Here is a 27028-nt window from a genome sequence, read left to right as displayed (position 1 = left end):
CCTAGTTTGTGACAGGGCCCATGTAGGGCCGGATAGGCAGTTTATTCCTCTGGTTATTTCCCTGGTGGGCTGGGCTAGGTCCTCGGAGGCCGGGTTTGAAAGACCTCGGCCGTTCCTGGGGTTTCTCCAGCTGCGGGGGTTAATTGCAGCAGGGAGGGCAAGCTTTAAGGCGGAGAGTGAGGGATGGAGTGAAAAGGAAGAGAGAAAGCGATCCGGGACAGAAACGAGAGAAGGAGAGAGAGAGAGAGTCGATTGATGGAAAGAGAGATGGCGGGATGCGACGGGGCTCCTACTGCCCCCTAGTCCGGGTGGGCCCGCAGCGCCCTGGCTACGGCGCCGCTGCACACACAGCCCTCTTGTAGGCTTCCCTGTGGTTTGACCGCACATCTGTTTCGAGGAAGAACTCTGCGCCCTTCAAGCACACTTCGAACAGGAATGCCAGCCGCGAGCTCAGACCTGCCCACGAGAGGTCTGCCTGCCCTCCGAGCCCCTCCTGAGGTCCCGGGTCTGCAGCTCGATGTAAACAGAACTCTCCGGTGGTTTGTAAGGTGCGCATCGGCGCATACCCGCGTTCCACGTTCATCCTGGCCTTGCAGATGCGCGAGGGGAGCCACAGAGAGGAAGTTTACTGTCCAGGATCACACAGTCGGTCATCTTGTAAGAGCGGCGAGAAACCCAAAAGGCCACGTGAAGATGCAGTAAATAGACCGGACTTACTGTCACAGAGACCGCTCGCAAGATATATTTAATTACTATCTTTTTTAGGCCTGGCATTAGATAAGACTTTTTGATTTTACAAAACAATATATATATATATATATATATATATATATATATATTACTTAATTATAGGTGCTCACAGCTGGCCTTCATCTATTGTTCTGTTGTGTCACTCACATTTTCCTTCCTCTACTACAGCTTACAGCATTGGTAAGACCACTTCAGACACTGGCTAACTTCACTGTGAGTGATAGCACTGCACCTCTTCACGCATCGGACTCATTCACAGGCAAAAGTAGTTTCTTCAAGTGCAAGGGACTACTACGGTATTGTGAGCTCTTGGAGACCAAAACATATTTTTGCTTTTGCCAATAGATTTTTTTTTTTTTGATTGAGGAGGGCTAAACAGGTTTCCCAACAATAAAGTTCTGCAAAAACTACAACACAACAAGCACCAACAACGCCCAAAGGCTGGTGGATAAGGCAGGATCTGGTGACTTTGCCAAGGCTTATTTTGAGCTGTACCTTGCACATTGTCTCAAGGTGCTCACATGCTGCAAAGCTTGAAATTCAGGGTCCAACAGTCACCGTGCCAAGGCAGTCAAGACTAACGTCACCAATCGGTAATAACTCGTTAGTGAATGTCAGATGTGTAGTACAGGCGAGTAGTGAAGTGAAGTAGTGTGGCTCACTGGTTAGAGGCGGCAGACCCGAGAGCAGAGGACGGCCCAGGACCAGGGTTCGATTCCCGGCGCGGCAGGTTTCTGGACCAGGGTCAGCGGACTCAATAATTCTCTCGCCACGGTGCCCACTCTGATCAGCGATCACACTCGGCAACTCTGGGCATTAGCTTGCCTCATCTTCACTGACGGCCCCACCAGACCGCCAGGGATGCCTGGTCTCACCCTGGAGATACCCATTAAGGGACCATCTCTCAGGGAAGCCAGGAAGGGTTTTGCAGCGGTCGAAGCGCGGAGATACTCCCCCGGGAGTGATTCTAGCGCTATATAAACACGCAAATTAAACCCGCAAATTAAACAACTAGCCTGAAATAAGGAAATGCCCTGCTGAGTTTATACATGTTTCCACTCACTAAGAGGCAGCAAAAAACAAATCCCGGGTCTTCTAAAAGCAAACTCATCAGTGAACTACATCGTGGCTTGAAAGTTGTGCCTTGAAATTATTATTTACAATGGCCGTAAAAACAAAATATAAGGCAGCAGGACTAAAACCACCAATTCATAGACATCAGAAGAATGCATCTGAAAGAGTTCAGGCTGTGCTCATACAGGCAGGCAGGAGGCGTGACGTGGAGGTTTAAATGGCAAATGCGGCCTTGATCATCTGCCCTTGCCAGGGGCGGGCGTTTTAGCACATTGACTCAGAGTTAGTGCTGGCTGCTGGCTCGAACCCCGCCCGCAGGAACTCTGCGTTCTCGTCTCCAAGGACAGTAAACGGAGAACCATTACATTGGGTAATAGTAAAAATGCATTACAGTGCTTCGAAACGGCAGAAGCGCTAGGTAAATTAAAGTTACTACTGCCATCTTTCACGAAGTGCAGCCCACCGAAGTGTACGGATGGGAGACGGAGGACAGAATTTCCCTCACCCATTCATATTCTGCAACTGATCCGGCAGGCTCAGTGAACACGCGGGCAGGTGTGGGTGTAGGGTTAGGTGTGGCAGGAAAGACATCACATCGGGAATTCCTTTCAGCTGAACCTGACTGACAGGTTTCTTTCTAAACACCGAATCGAGGGAAAAAGAAAAAAAAAAACACAAAGGGAACCCCACCCACAGGCAGTGCAGTGTGTCACAAACCACAAACAAGTCAGGTCCCGGGCCGTGCTGTGATTGGCTGACGTCACGGGGTGTCCTGGGCCGGCAGCCAATCACAGCGCGGCCCGGGAAATGGCGTCACGGGGGTGTCCCGGGCCGGCAGCCAATCACAGCGCGGCCCGGGAAATGGCGTCACGGGGGTGTCCCGGGCCGGCAGCCAATCACAGCGCGGCCCAGGACAAAGGGGCGGGGCTTAAAAAAAAAGAACGAGAAACGCCCCCGAATCGCGTTTTCGCAAGAAAGCGTGATTGACAGCCTCTGTCTCCCAATGGCTAGTCTCCATTTATGGAGCTAGCCAATTGGAAACAGAGGCGGGCCAAACATCCCTACTGAAGACAAAAGTTTTTGATCTGGGAGGGGCACTGCGTGCCCCTCGCCAGGTCGAAACCAAAAAAAATAATATACTTACCTATACTTACGTTGTAATGGTATGAGCTGTAATAGTATCTGCGATGTAATGTCATGCGTTGTAAAGGTATTCGTTGTAAAAGATCCTGCGTTGTAAATATTGCGTTGTAATGGTATGCGTGGTAAAAGTATGCGTTTTAACGTCATACATCCGCCTGGATGAGTGGGGGAGCCACACCGGCTGTGGCCCTGGCGTCAGGGGCGAGAGTAAGACTTTCGCAGGGCTCAGCAGTGGCCTGAAACAGGAGGAGAGAATTTCTGGCTGTTGGTTTGGGAGCGCGAGGCCCCTGGAGGGAGGTGCGACTAGTGGCCTGCATACGGCTTCAACGCCCTTGCTGGGTTTCCCACATATGGACCAGGTCTGAGAAGGGGACGTGCCGGAGTTGCATAGTTGCGGACTGAACTGAGCTGAGACAGCTGGGCGATTGAGGCTGGGCCCTTGGAACACACTGCGGGACGACAAACCCACTGAGTAGGGAGAGGGGATTGCGGTGACCCTGCAGCCCACCCGTCGTCGGACGAGGAGTGGGGGAAGTCCTTCCTATCATGGGCAAACCCAGCGGCCGCCAGACTGGGGTCCCTCAGGATCAGGAGGATGACGCACCGGAACCGGTGCGAAGTGCTCTGGACGACCCGGTGCAGCAACAATTACAGCAAATACTGGCTGCCATAGCTGACACGAAAGCGACCCTCCATCAGAACATCAGCACTGTTGCAGTGGGAATTGATTTGCTGCGGGACGAGCACAAAAAGCTTTCTGAAAGGGTCAAGAAAACTGAACTTAGCATTGCAGAGCTGGCGCCAGTGCACAAGGATGTGGCGCAGCTGGTGCAGGCCTTAACGGACAGGGTAACTGTCTTGGAACGCAGGGCTGAAGATGCAGAGGGACGTAATCGGAGGAATAATGTGCGGGTCGTGGGGCTGTTGGAAGGGTTGTAAGGAGATTATATATTGGTAACCTTCCTAGAGGCGTGGTTCAGAAATGTTGTCGCTCCGGAGGGACTCATTGCCTGCTATACACTTGAGAGAGCCCACAGAGTGCCGGCCAAACCGCTAGCCCCAGGAAGGCCCCCAAGACCGGTGGTGGCCCGTCTGCTCCATTTCCGAGACAGGGTCTTACTACTGCAAAAAGCGAGAGCGGACGGCCCCTTTACAATGGATAATGTCAGGGTCACGTCGTTTCCGGACTATTCGTTGGAGGTGCAGAGGGAGCATGCCTCTTATATTGCGGTCAAGAAAGCTCTGCGAAATGAGGGCCTCCAGTACTCCCTGATGTTCCCGGCTTGCTTGCGTGTCATTCTGGATGGGAGCACACACTAGACTCTCCTCAAGAAGCCTGGGACTGGCTGGGGTCTTACAGGAAAAAGACGCAGAGAGCGGAGGGCACGGGGGAGATGCAGGACCAAGCTCTGAATCGAACTTTAAGACCACAGCGACGCATCCGCAACAGAACCCAGAAGAAACCCACACTTACTCAGACAGCACGGGAGCGGTGCTGCAGACAGTGGCAGAGCTGGTGCAGGAACGAGCTCCTGCGTCGGAAGAAGAGGAGGCCGATACTACTGGGGGCTCTGTTGGAATTGACTTGGACTTGTCCCAAACTGGTGAGGAGCGGCTGCCTGTGGTGACACCGCAGATGGCGGATGACATTGCCTGAAGAATGGTGCAGGATTAGGGCAAGCAAGAGCCCTGCGGACTGGTACTGCGGCGGAGGATTGGCGAATGGCCCGGACTGGCTTATTAACTCTGGGGCTGATGTGCACTGATTGGAGATCTCTCGAGCCAGCTGCTGTCCCCAGAACCTCTGTATTCATCAGAGGCCCTAGTGTGCTTTGTTTTTTCATGGTTAGAATGGGTACTAGTTCTATAATAGCTGTCCTGGGGAGGGGGAGTTGGAGTTGTTTTTTAGTTATGGGGTTTAATAGGACCAGGCATGTTACTAGAGCAGATCTCAGAGTTCAATTCTAGAAATGGCTGGGATGGGGTCCGCCAATCACCTGAAGTGTCTATCATGGAATGTGCGGGCATGCACTCTATGTGGCGCCGACAAAAGCTACATGCATATCTAGTGCGGAGGGGAGTTCATATTGCATTGTTACAGGAAACTCACTTACAGGCGCAGGCGTTGGCATGGTAAATTGTACTACACAATCTATTCCGCTTTTTCTCGGGGAGTGTTGGGTACGGGCGGGAGTACCCTTCCAGTGCAGGGAAAAGCTTATCGAATCGGAGGGTAGGTATGTAGAGGTGCGTGGGAAACTTGACGGACGTGACATTGCTCTGGGGAGCATCTATGCTCCCAATACGGAGCAACCAGCCTTTTTCTTGCAGTTGTCTGGGAAGTTGGCATCCTATTTTACTGGCTCAGTACTGCTTGCAGGGGATTTTAATTGTATAACAGATGTGGTTTTGGATCGCTTGCACCCCCGCTCCCTAATGCCCCCACTCATAAGATCGCAGAGGCCAGAAGTAATTGGCAGGACCGATGGGGCTTGGTAGATACTTGGAGGGTCTAACATCCAGGTGACCGTGATTACTCCTACTTCTCGGTATTGCATGACCTTCACGTGCGCCTGACGCATTGTTATGCACTCCGGACGTACATGCAGGTTTGCAGGGTAGTGAATATCTCGCTAGGACGCTGTCAGATCATAACTCTGTATTGCTCTGGATGCAATGGTCGCAAACCCGGGCCCGGATACCGACGTGGCGTCTGCGCACGGAGGCGTTGGAGGACCAAGTGTTTTGCGGCGCAGTGGGTACGTCAATCACTCAATACATTGGGGATAATTAGGGGACCTCCTCCATACCACTAGTGGAATGGGACTCCTTTAGAACTGTGATTCGGAGAAGTTGCATAGCTGAATTGGTGGGAGTGCGCAGGGTACTGCTAGTAGAGGTAGGAGATGCAGAACAACGCCTGCAGGATACAGAGAACGATCGCCCCGAGAGACCCGATAAACAACGAGAATTGGAAGGAGGCGAGGGAGGCAGTGGCAGGACAAGTGGAGCATTTGCGATGTCTTGATCACAAGACTTATATCACACGCACCTATGTCGAGGGAGACAAGTTGGGTGCTCTGTTGGCCTGGCTGGCCAACCCGTCGCATAGAGGTTTGCCGATATTGGAGTGCGGAGACACTCGGGGGGGGGGACGCTTGCTTCACTCAAGTGGGTATAAACTAGCTGTTTTATGACTTCTACAAGGAGTTATATAAGAGCAAGACGGTCCCAACAGGGGATGACCTAGGTGGGTTTAATCGCGAGCTCCAGCTTCCACAACTAGATGACGATCAGGCAGAGGCGCTAGGTAGAGATATTGAGCTGAGGGAAGTGCTGGAGGCTATGAAACATATGGCACAGAATGAAACGCCAGGACAGACGGCCTTCCGAGCGAGTTTTACTTAACTTACTCTGAGCAGTTGGCACTGCACCTGGTAGCATTATTTAATGAGGCGAGATGCTTGGGCCACCTCCCTGTAACCACGAGAGAGGTGGTTATCATCCCTCTCCTTAAACCTGGTAAGTCGGCATGGGACAGATCGGCATACCGTCCGCTATCCATGCCTAACACGGACTATAAGATACTGAGTCGCATCTTGGCCACTCGTCTATTGCCCCATCTGTCAACCATAATCCATCGGGATCAGGCTGGCTTTATTCCCGCTCGGAATACGGCCTTAAATGTATGGGGATTGCTGCAGGTGCTCGAAGCGGACTCTTACCCAAATGACACTGCAGCGGTATTTGCCGTTGATATAGTAAAGGAATTTGACAGTTTGGGAATGGCCCTACCTGTTCCATGTCATGGCCCGATTTGGGCTAGGAGACAAATTTATAGCATGGACGGCTTTACTTTATAAGTCCTCTACGAAGCGGGTTAGGACGGGTGGGATAATATTTGAAGCTTGTGAGGTGCGCCGGGGCACGAGGCAGGGATCCCTATTATATCTGCTTCTATTTGTACTGGCCATGGAACCATTGGCGGCGAAGGCTAGGACTATGAGGTACTACCTGGACCTCCAGGTGAAGGATCAGGCTCACCATATAACCCTGCACGCAGGCTGCTCATGTTCTTGGTACACACAGGGCAAGCATTGGTGGGGGCGAGCGCGCTACCACAAGAACTAGGAGAGATGTCTGGCCTTAGGGTTAACTGGACTAAATCATGCCTATTCCCAACAAGTGGCGACAGGGGCGGCTCGCAGGCTGTGGCAGGAGTGCGGTGGGAATATAGGTACCTTCCTAATCTAGGGGTCCAGATTTATCATGCACGACCGGATGTATTGGAGGGCAACGTAGTTAGAGCGATAAGAGGACTGGCGGGCAGTTTTGAATTTTGGGGATCACTTCTATTGTCGGTTGCTGGGCGAGTGGCCTTACTCACAATGGTGGCCCTTCCCCAACTGCTGTACTATTTCGGGACCTTGCCGATTTGGATCCCGGCGCGGATTTTTAAACAACTCACATCCAGGATAACAGGGTTTTTATGGGGCACTGGGAGACGGCGGTTTGCCCTGACTGTACTGATACGTCCAAGATCAGAGGGTGGATGGGCGGTACCTGACTTTGAAACTTACTACTTAGCTGCGCAGCTGCAGTGGCTGACGCAAAGAGTGGTGCTGAGACTAAGTGGCACGGAGAAGGAAAGGGGGGTGCCCCAGAGCTGAAGCTGTTTTCTCAGATCTTGCTTTATCTCCCTGTTCGAACTGGTGCCCTTTCGGAGGACCTTAAGACAGCAAGGCTGAATGGGTAGAACGGGCGTTGAAGAGCACCAGGAATGCTCGTTTTAAACTGGTTCACTTTTATATTTTGCACTGCGCATACCTCACTCCGGCAAAAAACAAAACATACTTCAATACGGATACCGATGAATGTCCGAGGTGTCGAGGAGAGGGACCGGACTTCCCTCACATGATTTGGGAGTGCCCATTGCTAACTAGATATTGGACTGAGGTGGTTGCGCTTTTGAACGCTGTGACGGACAGAGATCTAGAGCTGACAATGGGGCCTTGTGTCCTGCATTGGTTTCCCCACATGTCTAAAACTAAGGTCACTAGCAAGTTCATAAATATGGGACTAGTATTAACCAAAAGGGAAATCACGATGCACTGGAAAGCGAGTGGGGGCCCTGAAGTAGCTAGATGGAAAAGAGAGTTAATCAAATGGGCAGAATGTGATGGGATAGTCCGACTACAGCTAACAAAGAGAACGGGGAGCGAGAGGGCATTGGAGGTGGCCAGGGCATGGGAGCACTTGGTGGGATTACTGAAAGACCCGGACATTGATAGCGAAGATGACATTGAGCCGGGCATACTGGAGATAGAGTAGTGTCATAATAGCACATTGCTGCAGTAATATGAACACTGAATATTCTGCTGCTGCTACCTTCCTCAATGCAGCTTTTTTAGGTCGAGCCTAGTGTTGCAGCGCATGCGCTGCTCGCTTTGTGAGCCATGCAGTATTCAGTATAGTGTGGAAACTCCGCCCATCTTTTTCATTGGCTTAGGTCCTGAATGCTGCCTTCCGATTGGTTTTAGGCTTGTTAGTCCCTCCTCATGACAGCCATGTCCTCATTTGTATCCTTCCATGGCTACTGGCCCCTTTACTCCAAACACTATTTTCTTCCCTGTCTCCCCCTCCCGCAGTCCTTGACTTCAGGCCCCCCCGCCCCTGCCTTCTTGCCCACCTGCACTACCGTTTCCAATGCATTAGGTATCGTGTAAATGCGAGTCCTATTGCATTGCAAATGCTTGTTTCTCCCAGGAGCGCCTGCCTAGCTGAGCCTCTTTGCTCTGATGGGTTGCTCTTTCCATAAATGAACTCCCTGGCAAGATTTATGGCTGCGTCTCCTACTCTACCCTCCTTCAGTGCACCATTAGACAAAAAAGCATTGGAAATGCAATAGGTCTCGCATTAGGAAAGTTTGAGCTATTGGTCTTATAAATAATTTTTTTAAATTATTGTTTTGTTTTTTGAAATAGCTAAATTAATAGCTTTGTCATTACAATGGCAATAGTTATAACTTTCGCAAATGTTACACCTATAGCATTTGTAATGCAACATGTTTTGTATTTACGTGACTTAAATGTATTGATATTACAAATAACAATGGCTTTTATTTTTTTTAAATGATTAATACTTAAATAAATTATTTAATTTGTAATGGCAATAGCTTAAACTTTTGTAAATAACTTTTGTGAAGATTATATTCAGTGTTTTTTATTGTGACGAAAGTCCAAGAACTAAAGTGAAATATTAACATCTTTTTGTGATGTGTAATGAAGCTTGAAAGCTTGAAAACAGCTTGAAACATTGAAAGAACATATTTGAACCAGTGATGCTGGGGTAGCGCTGAGTGATGATGTGGTGATGGTGAGTGGTGCTGAGTGATGCTGGTGTGGTGCTGAGTGATGCTGGTGTGGTGCTGAGTGATGCTGTGGTGGCGATGAGTAATGCTGTTGCGTTCAGTGATGTTGTGGTGCCCCTGAGTGATGCTTTGGTGGTGCTGAGGGGAGCGGGACGAGAGGAGAGAGGTAAGTAGATAGGAGAAGAGAGGTAGAATAAGAGAGGGGAGAGAAGAGAGTAAGGAGAGGGTTGAGTGAGGAGAGAGGGGAGTGAGGAGAGAGGGGAGTGAAGAGAGAGGGGAGTGAAGAGAGAGGAGAGTGAAGAGAGAGGGGAGTGAAGAGAGAGGGGAGTGAAGAGAGAGGGGAGTGAAGAGAGAGGGGAGTGAAGAGAGAGGGGAGTGAAGAGAGAGGGGAGTGAAGAGAAAGGGTAGTGAGGAGAGAGGGGATTGGGGAGAGAGGGGAGGATGATCAGCCACAGATACTCAGCTTATGAAAGTAGTGCCATGGTTGCGGTAACGGCCCATCACTGCTGAGGGAAGTTAGCCTTAACACATCATTGCCTAGCAAAACTGGGTTTAGCTCCTGTACGCTTTGCATTGTAGGTTTATGTCCAACCATTCACTTGTGCACAATAGCTGTGATGCAATAGATTCAAAAATCTATCAAAAAATACTATAAAAATTTATTAAATGCTGTCATAATGTCATCATGTTTCTGATGTGCACCGCTGCTCCTACTTGCTGCTGGTCTTATGTTTTTGTTTTTCTTTGAGCTCGCTTTTTACCTAAAATCAAAACATTTGGTTATAAAAAAAAATGTATTAAAGTCATCAGCTGTGGTCCCTAATGCCTGAAATAGAAAAGTACCAATAAAATTCCCGTATATTAGCTACTGCCACCAGAAAAGGGCATCTTGGTTGGTGCCACCAGAAAAGGGCATCTCAGGTCACTTGACGAACCTGGAAATGTAACAAACGTTTGCCAAATCCTCATCTTTTACCATTTATTCCAGGTTATCAACCCTACTGTCCAACTTAACGTTAAATGCTCACTACGCTTTCTGGTTGTTCTGCATCTTTCCCTATGCAGGCGCCTGAAGAGCAACGGATCTTAAGCCGAGCACTGTCTTACTTAAGTCAAAATGCTTTGTAATTAACTTTATTAATCTCAGAGGATACACGTTAAGATATGAAAAAAGTACATGACAAGCAAAAAAACACACCTTTTTTCTGAATGCCACTTAAGTTAGTGACTTTTTTTTGTTTAACTAAGAAATGTGTTTCCCTACATTTCTTTTTCTTAATGGTGAAGATGCCTTTAAGCACTTTCCTTTAATTCCTCTTATGTCTTACTAAAAAACATATAATCACAAATCCTCATTTTTGTGGTGGGTTATTTTCACGAGGGTTTTGCCCCATTTTTTGCGATCGCTTCCAAGCTCAAAGCTGCTCAGCTTGCTCATGGAAGATCTTGCCGTGCAGAACGCTACTGTAGGCATTACTGAAAGACACCCAGGTCATATTAATCATCTTCTGATCCTGTTTCATAGCTAGGAAGGAAGCCAAAGTGTGGCAAACTCCACCTGCTGAAACACCGCTGCAAATGATCCTGATGAGAGTCAAGATATTGTAAAGCTTGGACCTGATCCGCTGCTTCACCTTGTTCAAGCACATGTCTGAATGTTAACTTGCAGCATTTCGTTCTTACCACATCCCCACTGTAAGCGAAAATCTCCATTCTGTGTTGTCAATTGAAAGACCTACTTTCCACTCTCTAAGCTATTTTGGTTCAATGGCAACAGTATAATAGTTCATAGGTACATGCTAACCATCTCCAACTTTTTCCAGTTTTTGCAATAAAAGGTATTGAGGAAAGGGCGTGGAGGTCAAGCTTAAAACATGTTGCTCAGTTGATCATCTGCCAGTTCCAATGCATGTCACTGGATGTACGTGCAACTCTTATTTTTAAGCTGTTGTTTGCTGGCATCTTTAAAAGCAATGTTTTACTTAGCGCTACACAGCGAAGAGTGGTCGTTTAAGTGCTGCAAATAAATTACAAAATGTAAAGTTCCTCCATTTATTTCCATCGGGCGGATTGAAGGTGATAAGCCTTGCCAGGATTCAAACCTGCAGCCACTGCAGGTCTTAGGGCCAATGTTCAAGCCACTGAGCTTTCCTGATGGCGAAACACTATGACAATATGCAAAAAAAACACAAACAGAAAAAATCAAAATGGAATGTTGTTCTTATTATTGTGTTCCATTTCTCAATCTGAAGTAGACAGCTATCGGTGCACTTCCCAATTTAATGAAAATAGTTTAGGTCCAGTTGATACGCAGCCTTTCCAGATGTAGATTATTTGAATCAACTCTAGAGGAACAACATTTTATAAAGCTAGGTAGGTAAAAAAAAAAGTTCTTTATCGGACTATTTTTCTATTGAGTGGCGGACATTAATTCTACAGGGTCAGTACTAACTCAAACAATTTTTGAAACCTATTAAACTAGGCTGGGAAAGAAGCCGTTAACAACAAGGAGTAAAACTCTAACGGAAACTAATACCAAGAGGCCCAGTCTGAGTTACACAGACAAAAAGATTTATCGTCTTTAAACTTCATTTACCCCCAGAAACTAAACAGAGATGTAAAACCACAGTTCAGACTAGCACATAAAATGTGGTGTTTTACAGACTGGGTTCTTTCTCTCCGTCTGCCTGAACTCTATGGCAACCGGTCTGAGGTCATCCGTGGAAAACAAAGAGAAAAAAAAGTAGCGTAAAAACAACCATCTTGTCACACAATTACATAACAGATCTCGCGTATTCTGTCCATCGACGCCCACCGGATTAGTCTTGAGACAAAGGGCATTCTGCACACCCGTTGAGTGTTTTCATTAAGACGCCTCTTAAGGGGGCGGGGCGAGACCTGTCGGTGTCTGTCGCAACCACCCAGCTCATTTCTTCCTCCGAACGCCTTTTATCAGATCTTGGGCACATGATAAAACGCAGGCCTCCTACTACCAGATACAAATATGACGTCCTGTCTGCCTCAAGCACGGGACCTACAAACACACATGTACAGCTTACAAGCATGATTGCACACAGGCTTAAACCGCTTGCAAGCTCGACTGCACAAACTCCTTTTAACCACTTCCCGAACAGGACGTCAAGTACAGCTCCCAGGAAATAAATTTGTTTATGGATGGACAACTTTGTGTCGTCGACAATTTTCGCTTCTGGATTCAAGACCACAATCTAAGGTGATAAGAATAACAAACCTGTCAATCACCCAAATATGGTGATTCACACATTTACCATTACTGTAGTTTCTCACAGATTCTACAAACGCCACACAGTATCGAAAAGATTGTGAAAAAGTCGGGCTGCTCAGTTCAACAGGAACTGTCCAAGGAAATACACTTAACAGTCCAGGTTTTAACGTCGACTATGTCGGAAAGATGGCTGAGCGAGTTAAACGCTCGTCTGAGGTCTGTTCACAGCTCACGACCCCCATGCAGCGTAAATCGATACATAAAACAGGTTATTCATGTCATTGATCAACTGCACAGGGCGGGGATGGTATTAGTTACTGCCACGCGAGTTTGTTGACATCTACTGAGGAGCCTTGGAGCACATCGGTTGACTGTAGTATCTGGCAAGTAGTGCCTATTGACATCTCAGTTGAAATGAGTTGGCATTTTCACCCAAACCAGGAGGCCATCTCTTGCCTTTTCCACAGGACTTGGATATTACAATGACAAAAAGTAGAGAAAGTCACATAAGCCAAGCTGCATACATTTACTTCACTGTCACAATTAGACTAGCATGGGATTCATCTGCAGGTCTGTCTATTCTTGAGTTCGCTTAGCCCTGTGGCATGACGTGGTGGTACAACTTGGTTCTCAACAGTTAGAAGTTCTCACAAGTTTGGCACTAGCCTTTTCTGGCGAGTGACTGTGCCACCTCGTAGTCATCCATTGATGACCCTTATGCAGGATGCAATGCCATGCCCATCTTATGAGAATTCTGCCCATGTAAGTGTTTGGTATGCTGACTCTCTAACAACAGGTACTTATCCTCAAAACGTATGGCCCATGCCCTCAAAAAACATAAACAAAAACCCGTCCACTTCAATTCATGCACATGAAGAGGGCTTAGATAATGGTTTGCGATAGTTCGACCATGGTGGGCTTCATTTTACCTCGGTATGTGATGGTAAAGCCAACAATACAGAGCAGTCGTCCAAATATTGCCCCCCAAAAAAAAAATGAAACTTTAAAAAAAAAAAAAAGGAGACACGGCCTGACGGTCGTGAAACTGAAAGCACGGCCGGCCGGCCGTGAAAAAGCCTTTGATGCAGCAGGGGGCAATTAGGGGAGGAGAATGGCTGGGCTGAGGCAGAGCGCAAAGCCTTTGATGCAGCAGGGGGCGGAGTGGGAAGAGCTGCCGGCGGCACTAAGCTGACGATTTGATGTTGTGCATGCGCATTTTAACTCATTGCGCTTGCGCATTGAGCTAAAAGCGCACATGCACTGCATCAAATCGCCAGTCTAGTTGAACTCTGTTTAAGCCCCTATAGTCTCACAAGCTCAATGCGCATGCGCATTGACAGGCGAGACCTAAAAATGTACTTTTACCAAGACAGTGTCCTTAAATGTCATAAACAACTTAGACCAAGACTGTGTATTTAGATTGCTGGGTCCTTTATAAGTCTGGGTTCTAACCCTATTTCAAGAAACATGTTTTGAGTTTGTATTTTCTAAACATTTGAAACGCTGCTGATGCTTTGTTCATTAAACATGCATTCACAGGTTAAATTTTGTTTAGGAAGTTATTACTTTTCCAAGTCATGGGCGTGGAATAGTTTAAGGCACTACAATCAACATTCAAGTTATGATATAATCTGTAACCTTTCATTCAAATCCTCTTCCTGGCAGAAACTCCGGGTTCTGCGTTTTTCAATTTTTTGGAAATGTTGAGGTTTCTTTTCAGTAACATTGCATCCAAGTGACAACTTTTCTATTGCTAAAACAAGCAGTTCGAACACTTATCATTTTTGACAGGGTGCCCTGCAGCTGTTTTTAACGTCTATTCTTAAAGTATAAGAAAATACATTCAAGAGTCTGTATAGATACGCGCACATCCATCAATGCCACCTAAAAGGACGAATAAAGCAGTGTCAAATCCAAATCAATTCTGAGGCGAGACCCAATGGATTTGCCAATGTTTGTTATAAGCTATGAAGTGGGTTAAGCTCGCCTTCTGCTCTACGACAATACAAGCAATTGAGGGAAATGCATATTTTTAACACTTAAACTCTTACATTTTGGCTTACTTGTTCCCAAATGCAGACAGGTTGCAATCACCAAACCCAACCCCCACCTCGGAGAGAAGTGTGCGCTGAAAGGTCAGGCCCACTCCTCCCACAGAGCAATATCTTATTAATCCCCCCCCCCCCCCCCCCCCCCCCCCCCCCCCCCAGGAGTGGGTGAAGGGCCCGGAGGTCAGGGGCCTCACGTCACACTCACTGTCCTCGTGACGGCACAGTACGTCACGCGTACTGGCCTTGTAGGCGCGCGGCGTACACAAGTGAAACACTGTAAGGCAGACTCACGGGGTCACTGTCACTAGTATCCCATACACAGGAAGGCGTGGCGGGGGAGGGGCGGGGGGCGGCACAGGCGACGTGCTAGCGACACAATGTACAGGCCGGGTGGCTTTCCTCACCGGAAATCTCTTCAGGAAAAGTGCTCGAGAGTGTCACAGGAAACGACTCGGCCGTGACGTATTGTACAGACCGGGTGGTTCTGATCAGCGGAAGTCTATTCACCAACACCGGTCCCGTTCGCATGGGTGACTGGGGCGTCCCAGGTGCTTGGTGCCCGGGCGCCGTTCACGAACGGGCTAAAGTGCCCCATTGAAGAGCCAACAACGGACTGGAGGCTGGGCGCGCAGCAGGTACATTCATTGCCAGACGTATCCTGCTAGGAAGGGAGGAACCAGGCGTCCTCCTCGGGTCCTAGGAAGACTCTGACAACAGAGAGCGGAGGGCTCGATTTCCGACTGATCCCTATCCGGCCTGCGACTCCAGTGTTGTGCTTGCATCGGTCTGTGGGGACACCTGAGCCGATATCTATCAGACCGGGTGCGCCGTCCTGCGTCTCCCTGTCCACACACACTGGTCAGGCAGTGGCACACCTCACCATGGCAGCACACAGGACCTTTACAATGGCGATTCAAGTGGGGATACCGCATGAAAAAATGACATACTTGTGGCTAAGATATGGAATCTTACATTGTGTCACGTCAAATACATGGTTGTAGGTGAGCCACCGCAGTAAAAGGTCACACACTTAATGGGTACCTAAATATATAACCAGTAACTCTTTGGAAATCACAGGTAGGAGTCAAGTTTTTTTGTTAGGGGTATTGTAAGAAAATGTCACCCACTGCTGAGAATACCGCTGTCTCGCAAAACTCGACTCTAGTTAGGGCACCTGAGGCTGTTATATGTAGCAGAGGATGACATACCACAGAAAGCCATGACATACATGTTCGTAATCCACCGCGTGCAATCAGACAGCGATAGGTTACCTTTGGAAACTGTCAGAAAGGGTTGCACATAAGGTAGTCACTGATAACATCAGACACAAAGGGCTGTTAATCGATACAGTGAGATCATATGTACATGGATATAGTCAGTCAGTTTATCTTTAAGTCAGTTCTTTAAACCATCAAACATATAAAAACATTATAGACAAACAATGATTTGCCAAGTAAGACTTTAGTTTGTTAAAATACTTGGGATCATAAAACCATTTTGCAGACAGAAAGATCAATTAAAACAGATAAACGAAAAGCATTCCCTATGACTACTAAGTAGGTCATTGACCATAAAAGGGCTTTGTCTAAAAAATATAAATATAGCAGCTAGCATGTATCCATTAGAAAGTACAATGCTGCTGTAACCAATACAGGTCGGCCCATGGGGACTGTGGGACATGTGTAAGAGAACAAATTAATAAAAAAAACAGGCATATATCCAATTAAAACAACACCCCTTGGCTTTTCTTGTATAAAGGTATCGGCTAACACCAAATGCCACAACCTGGCTAGTGTCCCATCTTAAAATACAGTAAGCCACCCGATATGCACTCACACCCCAAAGAGTACTCAGCGATTTGATCCATCTCTACCTGGGTCTGGCACAGGCAGGAGAAAAATGGGCTATAATTTGAGCACCAAATTTAATTACCACTCACAATTTAGGCCCGTATAATTCAGACCTTTGCACAAGCCACTTTTTGTGCAGGGGTCGGAGTTCTGAGTTCGCAGTATTTAGGTGTGGAAGTCTGTGTCCTGGTTAAATTTCGGCAGGTCAAATTGACGAAAAAGCCCTTGTAATTACCAGAACATGCAGGTTTTATCACAGCAAGCGCTAAAACCTTCCAGTTATTTTGCCTTAGGGGGCGAAAACTCAAAATATTTGCTATTTATCGCTTCAGACATGTATATTTTTTTGGTAGAAGGATTTAACCACTAAACCCACTTTACACTGTATATCCTACTGAAAGTATGATGACCTGCAACTTTATTAACTTCCACTGTTTATAATTGATACTTGCTCTATCTTAATGACAATTCATTTTAATGTATATTTTAGGTAAAGGTATGTGCCACATTAAGCTGGGCAACCCAAATGAGGGATGCGATTTACAAACACACTTAACATAATATTTTCTAACAATGCCCTACTTTCTATTACAGATAAGGCTGTACTTATTTGTTAACCAGTTAATGTCTTACATAGTACTTCACCCCTTCATGTCTGGAGAGCACTGGTCATGAGATGTTGATTGTGCATTTATGTGCAGGAATACATTTGATTAAATAACAGGGAGAGAGAGAAGGATATAGGGAACATGGCCACCTTTTCAAGCAACAACTAGTATAACAGACAAGAACAAGTTCACTACCTACTCAGCTAAGGTTAGAGAGATGGGTTGTCATATTCCTTGAGGCACTATGCCTAGCAACCCAGAGGCTGTTTTTTAAGAACCCCACCCCGCCAACCTAGTTGGTGACAGCCTTCATCATTGTGGTCCCACCGTGGTCGTCGAATGCTTCTAGGGTGCGCTACGATACCTGATTAGAGCGGAGCTGTTTTGGTTGTGATTGGAAAAGTGTGTCTGGTGATTGAATAGTGATTTTAAAATTGGCTCAGGTACTCTTACCGCAAATAGGAATTTTAATAATGGATGTCCTGGTCAAATTTTAAAAACAGTGGTGGATACATGTGGGGTTTAAGTTTATCTCAATTATCCTCAATATGATCAACATGTTTCAGCCATCTATCTTAGGGTCAGTGTGGCTTTTATCAGGACCAGAGATCATACAAGCCTGCACCCTACGGCATGCAAAATAGAGGTTTGAATTTACAAACCCTTCAATCATTGAGTCACCTCTTGCGACCAGCCTCATAATATGGTAGTCTATCTTTACATGGGATGCTTTATGGGGGTGGACCCAGTCATCTCACTTGCATTAAGTTGTGTTTCACCCTCTGACACACCTACCATCCTCCTCGTAAGCCCCGCATCTTCATTTAGCCATGGTGTCATCACACATGCCACCCTCAGGGGTTCTAAGTTTTATGTAGCACCCACAACTCTATTGCTTCAAAATGCACTACTGCATACTATCGATGTATTGTAGTGTCTCTTTCATACTCGGTTATACATACCTAGATAGTTGCACAGGGCGTGTCAGTGCCTGGCAGTTTTTTCTTTGTCTACGTGTGTTTCTTTTTTTTCCTAGAAACATGCACCAAGTACTGATTGCTTTCTTGATTAGTGTTCTTCAGCTCAACTTACGCTCAGTTTTTTGTACTTCTTGCTTGTGCTTGCAAGACAACTTGACACCATCATACTTGAAGCTTGTGCTTCCTGGCTTTTCCAAGAGGGGCAAAAAACGTTATCAGTATTGAAACTGTATGGCGTGTAACCAATTTCCGTTTTGGCTGGCCATTTTTATTGATAATAAAGCTGTAAACATACTCAATTTAAGACTGTTAACATGCAGTATGTGTTTTTCTGAATTAACGTTTTGACACGTTTACTTATTTTTTTGGTTGCTATATTAGAATTTAGAGGATTTGTTATTTATCATGCATATGTGATTTCAAAAGGTTTGTGTTTCATATTTACATCTACTTCACTCTTAATCCCTAAAGCCACCCTTACCTCTACTTACCTAAAATCCTAAATGTACCATTATCTCCTTTTAAATTCTACCTGCTCCCCATAACCTCAAATTCACTCTTCCTTTACCAATCTTCAAGCCCTAAAATCCTCCTTGCCTCGTCCTGCTCTGAACCCTCAAGTGACCCTCACCTACCTTTATCCACCCCTTAACCCTAAAGTCAAACTTACCAGTTGCTCTTGCCTGTGTCCACCTCAAACCCTCAAGTCACCCTCGCCTCTCTTTACCCATACCCACCCCCTGAACTCTCAAGTCACCATCACCTCTCTTTACCCCCAACCACTCCTGAAACCTCGTCATCCCACACCCTTTATCCATACCCACCTACTTTTATCTCTATCCACCCTGCTGAGCCCTTAAGTTGCCGACCTTTACCTCTACACATCCCATAACCTTCAAGTAACCCTCGCCATCCTTTCTTCTACCTACCCACAAACCTCAATTTACCATCACCTCTACTAATCCCTAAAATCCCTTAAAAAACAACTTAAAAAGTATGTTATCAAAAAATACATACCTGCGTGGTAAAGGTACAAATACCTGCATGGGTACTAGCCTACCTTGATAAAGACTGTGTGGTAAAGGTCCTGGGTGGTAAACAGCTGTTTGCCCTCAGGCAGGACATATTCTTGCCTCTTCCGTAAACACTGCCCTGCCTAAATGTTTTGGATGTACTGTCAGTTGTTTTATGTCCTTCAGTATGTTAAGTGGGCACCATCGCCAGTTAGACCTGTCCCCTCACACATTGTATATTTCTCATCTAAGCCAGCACATGCAGTGTCGCTTGTGAGACATATTGTTTACTTACAAGGAGCTTAGAGTCCGAGAATTGCTTACTATTGGTTGGCTTCATTTTCACTCGCTTTCCTTGCCTCTCTTTGTGATATCATTGTTTTGTCAAGCTTTCAAACATTTTACAGTATTTGGTGCCCCTTAACTGATTGTTAAATCCGATCCCAAGTGACTCAAAGCACATGTGTTTGTGGACATACTTGACATGCAGAAACATTGTTCTTGATTATGGTACAGTGTATTCCCAGTCTGTGAATCCCATTATATATTATTTTGGATCTGAAGTGTTGGAGGTAGTGTATTAACCCCAAAAAGTGAAGACACTAGCATAAAAGGTGCTCCGCTTCAGTGTGAGTGAGGAGAGTGAGAGGACATTCAGCTTTCAACGATAGAGAAGTAGTTGAGCAGAAGCTAAAACGGAATGCATGGGAGTAAGGTACAGAGCCAAATGATAAACTGGTGGAAACAGATAAAAAGTATAGAAGATTAGGCGATGACCAAGGATGGAACTCAAATAACGGATGATCTGAAGAACACGTTATCTGTTTATCAGAAAAAGTAATAATTCATCACAAATACGAAATTAACTTTATTGAAGATTTCAAAGGCATAAAGAGTAAATTATGTAATGTGGCAATCTACTGTATCCAATATATTCTAAGACCAGGATAGAAGAAAATTGATTGTGTTGACTAGTGGTTATGAAGTTAGCAATTCCTCCAGAATGCACAGAAAACCAAACTGAATCAACTGCTCTTGCATGACTGGATTTAACTTGAGCTCTCCATTCTGTTTCTTTTTTTTGGTTAGTCAAAATGTCTTGAAATGTAACAAGTGCATTAGCTAGGAAACCCTTGGTTGTGGGATTTGGCAGTTTGAGCCTTCGTGTTTGTTGGGTGCTATATTGAAAACATTCAGCATCTGTGGCATGTGTCAATGTTTTGTCCCTCCTCTGTGTCTCAAACTGTCCAATATTTGGTTTTGAAAATCTGGTCCCATCTTCACATGGACATATCACCATATTGGTAGAATTTCTCTACAATCTAATCTATTTGTGAGGCTAAAGGCACACCAATCCTTATTTTGTGAAACACAAATGTCATTTTGCCTACGCAAATTTCCCCCTCTATGTAAGTAAGGTGATGTAGGTCATCGTTCTAGGAAATGAATGAAGTCATGCCGGTGTGTGGCTGTGGAAAGGTCGCCTGATCAGCCAGCTACAAGTTTAGATGTATATGATCTGCTATGAACACATGATTTGTTATGAAGCTTGTCTTCGTGATTACAGCAGTGGGACAGTTTCTACTGGGGTGTCATAGTGACTGCTAAATGGTGTACGCTGTAGGTTTCCATTTGGATTGTGAAACATTGATGATCGTTTCTTGTAATTTCAGATATTTAACTCAAGTCATTGTTTTCATGTGATTGGCTTTCAAATATTCTATCCCCGTTTTTGACCTCGAAATTTCCTTTCTACAGATTTCTATTGTGAAAATGGTACGGTGATGCAGCAAATATGTACAGGCTGACATTTCTGGTGGCATTAACCAGCGAGGAAGAAAATCAAGTGCACCAAGGTGTCTTGTTTTGAGATTCATTTTGGATTTGAACTAGTAATTGCAGGCATGAAGCATAGGCACTCTGTAAAAACTGTCAGTAATTAGTCTGTTGGTGGATTCATTGTTCACCTAATCTGAAGTGTATGGCTACAATCTAGAGATTATTATCAAGTTTTGCGTTCAGCATTAAGAGGCTCTGTTTCTCTAGAAGTCTCTCCGATTACAACTCAGGAGTTGCTATGGTAAACATCCTTCCTCGTTGGCCAAGTCTATTATTTTATCCCGCATTGAATTAGTGTTCACCCTCGAAGAAGCCTATTGTTGTAAAAAAAAAGGGGGGGGGGGGGGGGGTGGTGTTGTGTTTGTGTGTTTCGATTAAAATTCAGTTGACAGTGTGTGCGACTAACGTTCATCAAGCAATAAGATATGCTACACTATTAGGGTTATTCCGATGCTTGTTTAGTACCTTTTGTGTAGTCTAAGATGTCGTTAAGTGCTGTAGAACTTTAGACATCACTGAAGCACTTGGTACCAGTTTTGGTCTTGAGGAAGTAAGTCAAGTGTAGATAATAAAACGTAAATCAGGGCAAGAATTCTGGCTTTGTGATGCCGAGGTTGGTACATTTTTTACAGCAGTGCTCATCAGTGATAATGAATTTCAGATATTTTATAACTTTTTTAATGTAGCACCTCAATGCCACACTTCCTCATTTCGTAAGTGGTGTTTGTGACAGGTGATATACATTACTTCGTTGTAGAAGTATCATATTTTGACTTCTTTTTCTTCAAATTATCTTTTGAATAGAAAAGTAAAATCACGTGGCATCTTTTTATTTACTTATTCATCAGTAACATAAACCAGGAGGGTTGGAAGTAAAATAAAAGGACTTCTACAGCACTAATCTAGGAACAGTAAAAGGGGAAATAAATGGCATGCACACAAATCAAGGTTGCATATTTGGATACAATTGACTGTGAATCTTTTTTTAATTTTATTTTTTAGCTGTTTTTGCCAGTGCAGCCGTCAAACAAACTTTTTGATTGCTAACCGTGTTCTTTCAGCCATTAGCTTGAGACTGTCAATCATAGCTTGGCTCAGCCCAGCGGACTATTAATCTCTTACCTAATACTATTTGCGTTTTAGTTGTGTTTTTCTGCCAACACACAAGTGCTCGCTTGGGGAACTATTTTACATACAGCTATAGCCCTCTCTGTCCACTCGTACTGGCTCTCTGCAAGGTGCCCCACTCTAATGTACTAATGCTTCCCGCTGTAGCCACTAAACCCAGACTTATTGTTTTTGCCAGTGTTTGTTATTACTGAAGGCCTATGGTTAAGCTACACTTGCTAATGCAGTGTTGTTTTACATCTTTGAAGTTTGACAGACTTCTTAAGGCGCTTCATTAAGTTACTAGTTCACTCACACCTGAAAGTAGGCACCTGTGATTCTACGCAGTATCTCTCCATAGGCACATGGTCCTAGTGGTACCATAAAAATCTCCTATGGTTCTCCCTCCTCCACTCATCTTTCCAAATGGACTGATTGTTTAGAGCAGAGGCCTTCAACATTTTTGCTCTGAGGCCCTCTAAGCAAAATATTGTTTTTAATTGGGGCCTCTTGCTAAACGTCATAGCAAGGTTTCGGGCGCAGAACTGAGCGAAAGGGAGCAGAGCTAATGAGTTCCTTTAAGGGGTACTCCTTTGGTACCTTGGAGTCTTGAAAAAGATTAAATACAGAAATTCAGCAAAAACACTGCTCCATGGGGTTGTTGTGAGCCACTCCTAAGCCCCAATGGAATTTCACCTGCTGCACTAATAATAGTTGCAACTCTTCCGCACCATTCTTGGCCTCCAATCTTGAAACATGCTCTTTATGAGTGCCCCTGTTTGCAACAAGAGTGCCCTCTGTTCTAATGCCAGCACGGCAAATGAGATCTCATGCCCCTTTTGTAAAGTTAAACAGTTAAAATTGTGATGTAGTAGAGCATCATGCACCCGAGAATCATGCACCCGGGATACACTGCCCCAACGTCACTAGCAATACCTATTGCCTTGCGAAGCGGGCTGTGTCCTTTGTTAAAAACATGCGCCCGTATCTTGGCCCATCTTCTCTGAGGCCCTAATGTAAGCAAGGGAGGATATTAAAACAATCATAATTGGGGCTTAGTTGGTTCCTCACACCCCTAGGCCCTGCTGCCAATGCACCTGCAGGATCAATGGTACATATAGCTCTTCACTGTGAAGCTAAGGGAGAAACAAATAACTAAAGAAGCAACAGGTCTTCAAACTAGATTGCCTGCTACCTGGAAGAAATGTAAATGTGTGCAATTGGTTAATCCCCCAAATGTAAAGGCTGCTTGGGAGACCTATAATTAATGGAATCACTTAAAGCTTAATGATGACAAAGATTTGTTCTTTTTGAGAGGTAATGTAAGGGTGTTACAAGCGGTGTTTTGGAGTGTCTGTTTAATGGGAACTCAGAAAAATGTTTGTACTATGTGCAGTCGGAGTATCTATTGCTGAAATATATATTTTGAAAGTACTTATTTCATCTAAAACATTAAGGTAAAACAATAATAGTTGCATAAAATGTAAGTTTGAGTCACTCCTTTGACCCCCTTTCCACACGCACTGGCCTCGTCCCATGGCACTCAGTGTTTTTATGCACCTCAACTGCTGCTTATCAATGAAGAGCACCTGGAAGGGCACCATGTCAATTAGATTGAGCTTCAAGGCCACAGTTTTGAAGTCTTCTGGTTTCGAGCAACTTTGAAAAGAAGGCCTGTAGTTCCAGCTGTATCACTAATAAGTTTCTGATTTTCAAGAGTTGACATTTGAAGTAAGATGCATGGTGTCATCTCGCCCCCCCCTGTAAACTATTCTTTAAGTGCAAGATTGGAAGCAATGATACCTACTCTGTTGTCTTGTACCTTTTATCTCTTCTGCTCTCGAAGAGTATCCCCCTGCTGGTTCAGAGGGCAAAATGAATTCTGAAAGTGACAGAAAATATATAATTTTAATAGGTTGCAATGTAAAAGTAAACTTGGATGGTGGTTGCCTTCTATCCGCTGCCTTACCTACTTTTTTGTTTAGAAATTACTTCTTAATTTAACCTAATAAGTCCGAGTTTAGAGGCCAGGACTTCAAAGCTGTCCCAGAAAATTAGCTATCCTGGTTTTGAGAGCAAAATGCAGCACTTTGGCCAATGTGGGCTCTAGATGGATCACACCTAGATTGTGTTTTAGAAGTAGCGCCAATGAGTTGAGCTTAAAACTTCAGTCACTCATCCGACTGTTTAGAATGTAATTTTGCCAATTGTTGCTACTATGAGTTTGCCGCTAAGGTAGGTAATGTTTTCCAGCCGTTCATTATTGCGGTTTCCTTCTCTGGATTCTGTGAAAATTAAGATTACGGTCCAGTAAGAAAACATTACTAGGAAGAAACTCCAATACGTTTTATCTCCTCTGTTCACATTTATTCTTCATTACCACCCCTTTGCTGCGAGTAGCTAGATCTTTAGTGTACTGATTTGATTTTGACCAGTTCTATGTTTACACTACAGCATATTTTATTCTTGGAATATTAAGGTTTAGTGTGAACTACTCGTGTTTTCTTTTTGCTGCTTTGATTCAGTGTCCTTTTGCCTGTCGGTTTACTATTTATTATTTAGTGTTCACATTTTGGCTACTTTTCAAGAGTGCAGCTAGTGCACTGAGCTTTTTGTGTTTAATTTAAGACATTATGCCGATAGTTAAAGATGTAAAAGTTTGTTAAACTTGTAACACAGACATCATTTTAGTGGACGTCTAAGGCAGCTGTTGCCCTTTAGGAATGGTACATTCAGTCAACAATTTAACTTTTGATGACTTAAACAAATGTTTTCAGAGTAAGTCGGTTTCATTGTGCTTTGATTCAAGCTCGTTGTCTGTTAGCTTTTGCTATTTTGACTGACATCCTTGGGGTTGGGACTCTTCCAACCCCTGCCGCAGCCAACAATAAAGCAACTTTGGTGTCCTGTAACGTTTAATAATTCCTTGGTCTGGCACCACTCCATAAGTTTATTTTCATTTTTTTTCGTGGAAACAAGTATTCATTTATAAATACCTGCTACAGTTATCTAGAAACTGGGTCACATGCCTCAGTCTTACCTGTTAATGGATTGCTCAATATAAGCACACAAACATTACCTTGCACTAAAGGTGAGTCCTTGGTGGGAATGGTGTCGGGATGTAAACAATCCAGGATCATACTGTCAGTCAGTCAAAATACATTTATTTGGCCGATAGTAAGTAGTAATTTTTTTTAAGTAAGTATTTTTATTGTTTTTAGGTTAATTAAAACCATTACAAAAGTACATTGATAGTTCATGCATTCAGATAAAAGATTGAAAGAAAAATATATTATTTTTTAAAACAAGAGAACTTAATAAAACCGTTTTGGTACGGGTATGTGGTCATGGTGTAAAGTCTTGGCCATTTTCCAACTAGTCCAGTCTGGTGCTCTCTGCCAGATTTTTTAGTTTCAGTTCCAGACATTTCAAGAATTTTACCAACTTCCCGTTTAGTGGGGGAAGGCTTGGGTCAAAACAAGCAAGAACCGCTTGTCTACGTGTGCGGATTTTTTGTTCGTTGAAGGCAGTTTTTAACAGAGCTACTCTTTCCTCTTTCAGCCTTGGGCAGATACATAATAGGTGTTCGAGATATTCATTTTCTGCCCCGCACAGCCTGCATTTTGTCCCACAGTCCCTTCTCAACCATGGTTGCAGATGTGGAATAGAGGGTAAAATTCCTAGCCTGTATTTTAAAAAGGCTTCTTTTGGTTTCCTGCCGTACCCCAGACCAAAGTATGCCTGTCGCCCAGGCGATTTATATGTGGCCAGAGTCATCCATGCGTGTCGCCTTTGTGAAAAGGTCGCTTTATCTTCCAAGTGCGATTAACTTTTTATGCTCTTGTTTACAACACGCTTGAACTGCACATGCGGTAAAGGAGTTTCCCATAGTTCTTTGAGACCTGTGACAGTCAGGGATTCCTCTAAGAAAGTTTTCGCCGGCAATTGAAGAGAGCTGCTTAAGTCTAGCCATAGCAGATGGTTAAGTGAATTTTCTGGCGAGTTCTTGATTTTCTGCCAGCACTTTATGTACGCGCCTCTCCTCGCAAGGTTTTGGGAGGTCAGTCCAAACTCTAGCCGGATCTGGGCCTGTGAGGTATAGGTTGGCAGGTTAAAGAGAAGTCGATAAGCCTTTGCAATTGTTGTGTCCAGCAGTTTCGCGTCTTTGCCTTTTAGAGCCTCACTGCCGTATGTAATAGATGACTCTAGCTTAACTTGTACCACACGGAGCAGTGGGAGTAGAGTAGGACCATTTAGATTAGACTTTAGCTGTTTGAGCGTGGTCGCTATCAGCATCCCTTTCCTCCTGATTCCCTCTAGTTGGTTCGAGAAGCGACCTCCTTTGTCGAACAATATTCCCAGGTATTTATATTCTATACAGTTTGCGACAACCTTTGTTCCAAGGAACCAAGTATGCAGCTTTTTGTTCCCGTTTATAGACAGAACTTTGGTCTTGTCAAGATTTAATTCTAACAGGTTCGCTTCGGCATATCCTTGCAGTGCATTGATGAGGTTTTGGAGACCTATTTTGGTGTGGCTGACCAGGACCACGTCGTCTGCATAAGATATGCTGGGCAACGCTTTACCTCCCAAGCGTGGGGCGTGCCCATTGCAGATTTCTAGGGCGGGTGGTAAGTCGGCTGTAAATAGGTTGAAGAGGGTCGGTGCTAAAATCGCACCCTTGCTTTAGGCCGTTGGTGGTCGGGATGCGCCTGGAGAGGTGTGTGCCGTTGCCGAGTTTTACCTGGACCCACGTGTTGGTGTGCAGTTCGATCAAAAAGTACAAAAGGGGGTCGGGGATCCCCCAGGAGGCCAATTTTCTCCAGAGGAGACCCCGGTTAACGTTATCAAACGCCGCCTTAAAGTCGACAAAGCAAAGGTGAAGAGCCTGTTTGTTCACCCTCGCTTTGTCGATAAGTTGCGAAATAGCCAGCAAGTTTGTCGTAGTTCCCGTTTCTCTGCTGAACCCAGTTTGACTCGAAGGAATTATGTTGTGGTG

General features: G+C 45.1%; 2 protein-coding genes across 4 annotated transcripts in view; one reads left to right on the top strand and one right to left on the bottom strand.

The window, feature by feature from the left end:
- Positions 1-15057, bottom strand: part of LYRM1 (LYR motif containing 1) — a 105840-nt gene extending 90783 nt beyond the window's left edge. The window contains exon 1 of one of the 3 annotated variants that reach the window (XM_086940809.1): positions 14924-15057. The gene's annotated coding sequence lies outside the window, so the exon portion shown is untranslated. Of the gene's footprint in view, positions 1-14644; positions 14752-14837 lie in introns of those variants that run through there. The other 2 variants (XM_086940810.1, XM_086940808.1) reach the window with 2 other exon arrangements.
- Positions 15057-27028, top strand: part of DCUN1D3 (defective in cullin neddylation 1 domain containing 3) — a 119731-nt gene continuing 107759 nt past the window's right edge. Inside the window, exon 1 of the mRNA XM_086940807.1 lies at positions 15057-15267. The gene's annotated coding sequence lies outside the window, so the exon portion shown is untranslated. The remainder of the gene's footprint in view (positions 15268-27028) is intronic.

This window comes from Lissotriton vulgaris, chromosome 10 (assembly GCF_964263255.1).
Source record: "Lissotriton vulgaris chromosome 10, aLisVul1.2, whole genome shotgun sequence".
Classification (NCBI taxonomy): Eukaryota; Metazoa; Chordata; class Amphibia; order Caudata; family Salamandridae; genus Lissotriton; species Lissotriton vulgaris.
Note: the sequence above shows the minus strand (reverse complement) of the source record. Positions and strands in the feature narration are given on the sequence as shown.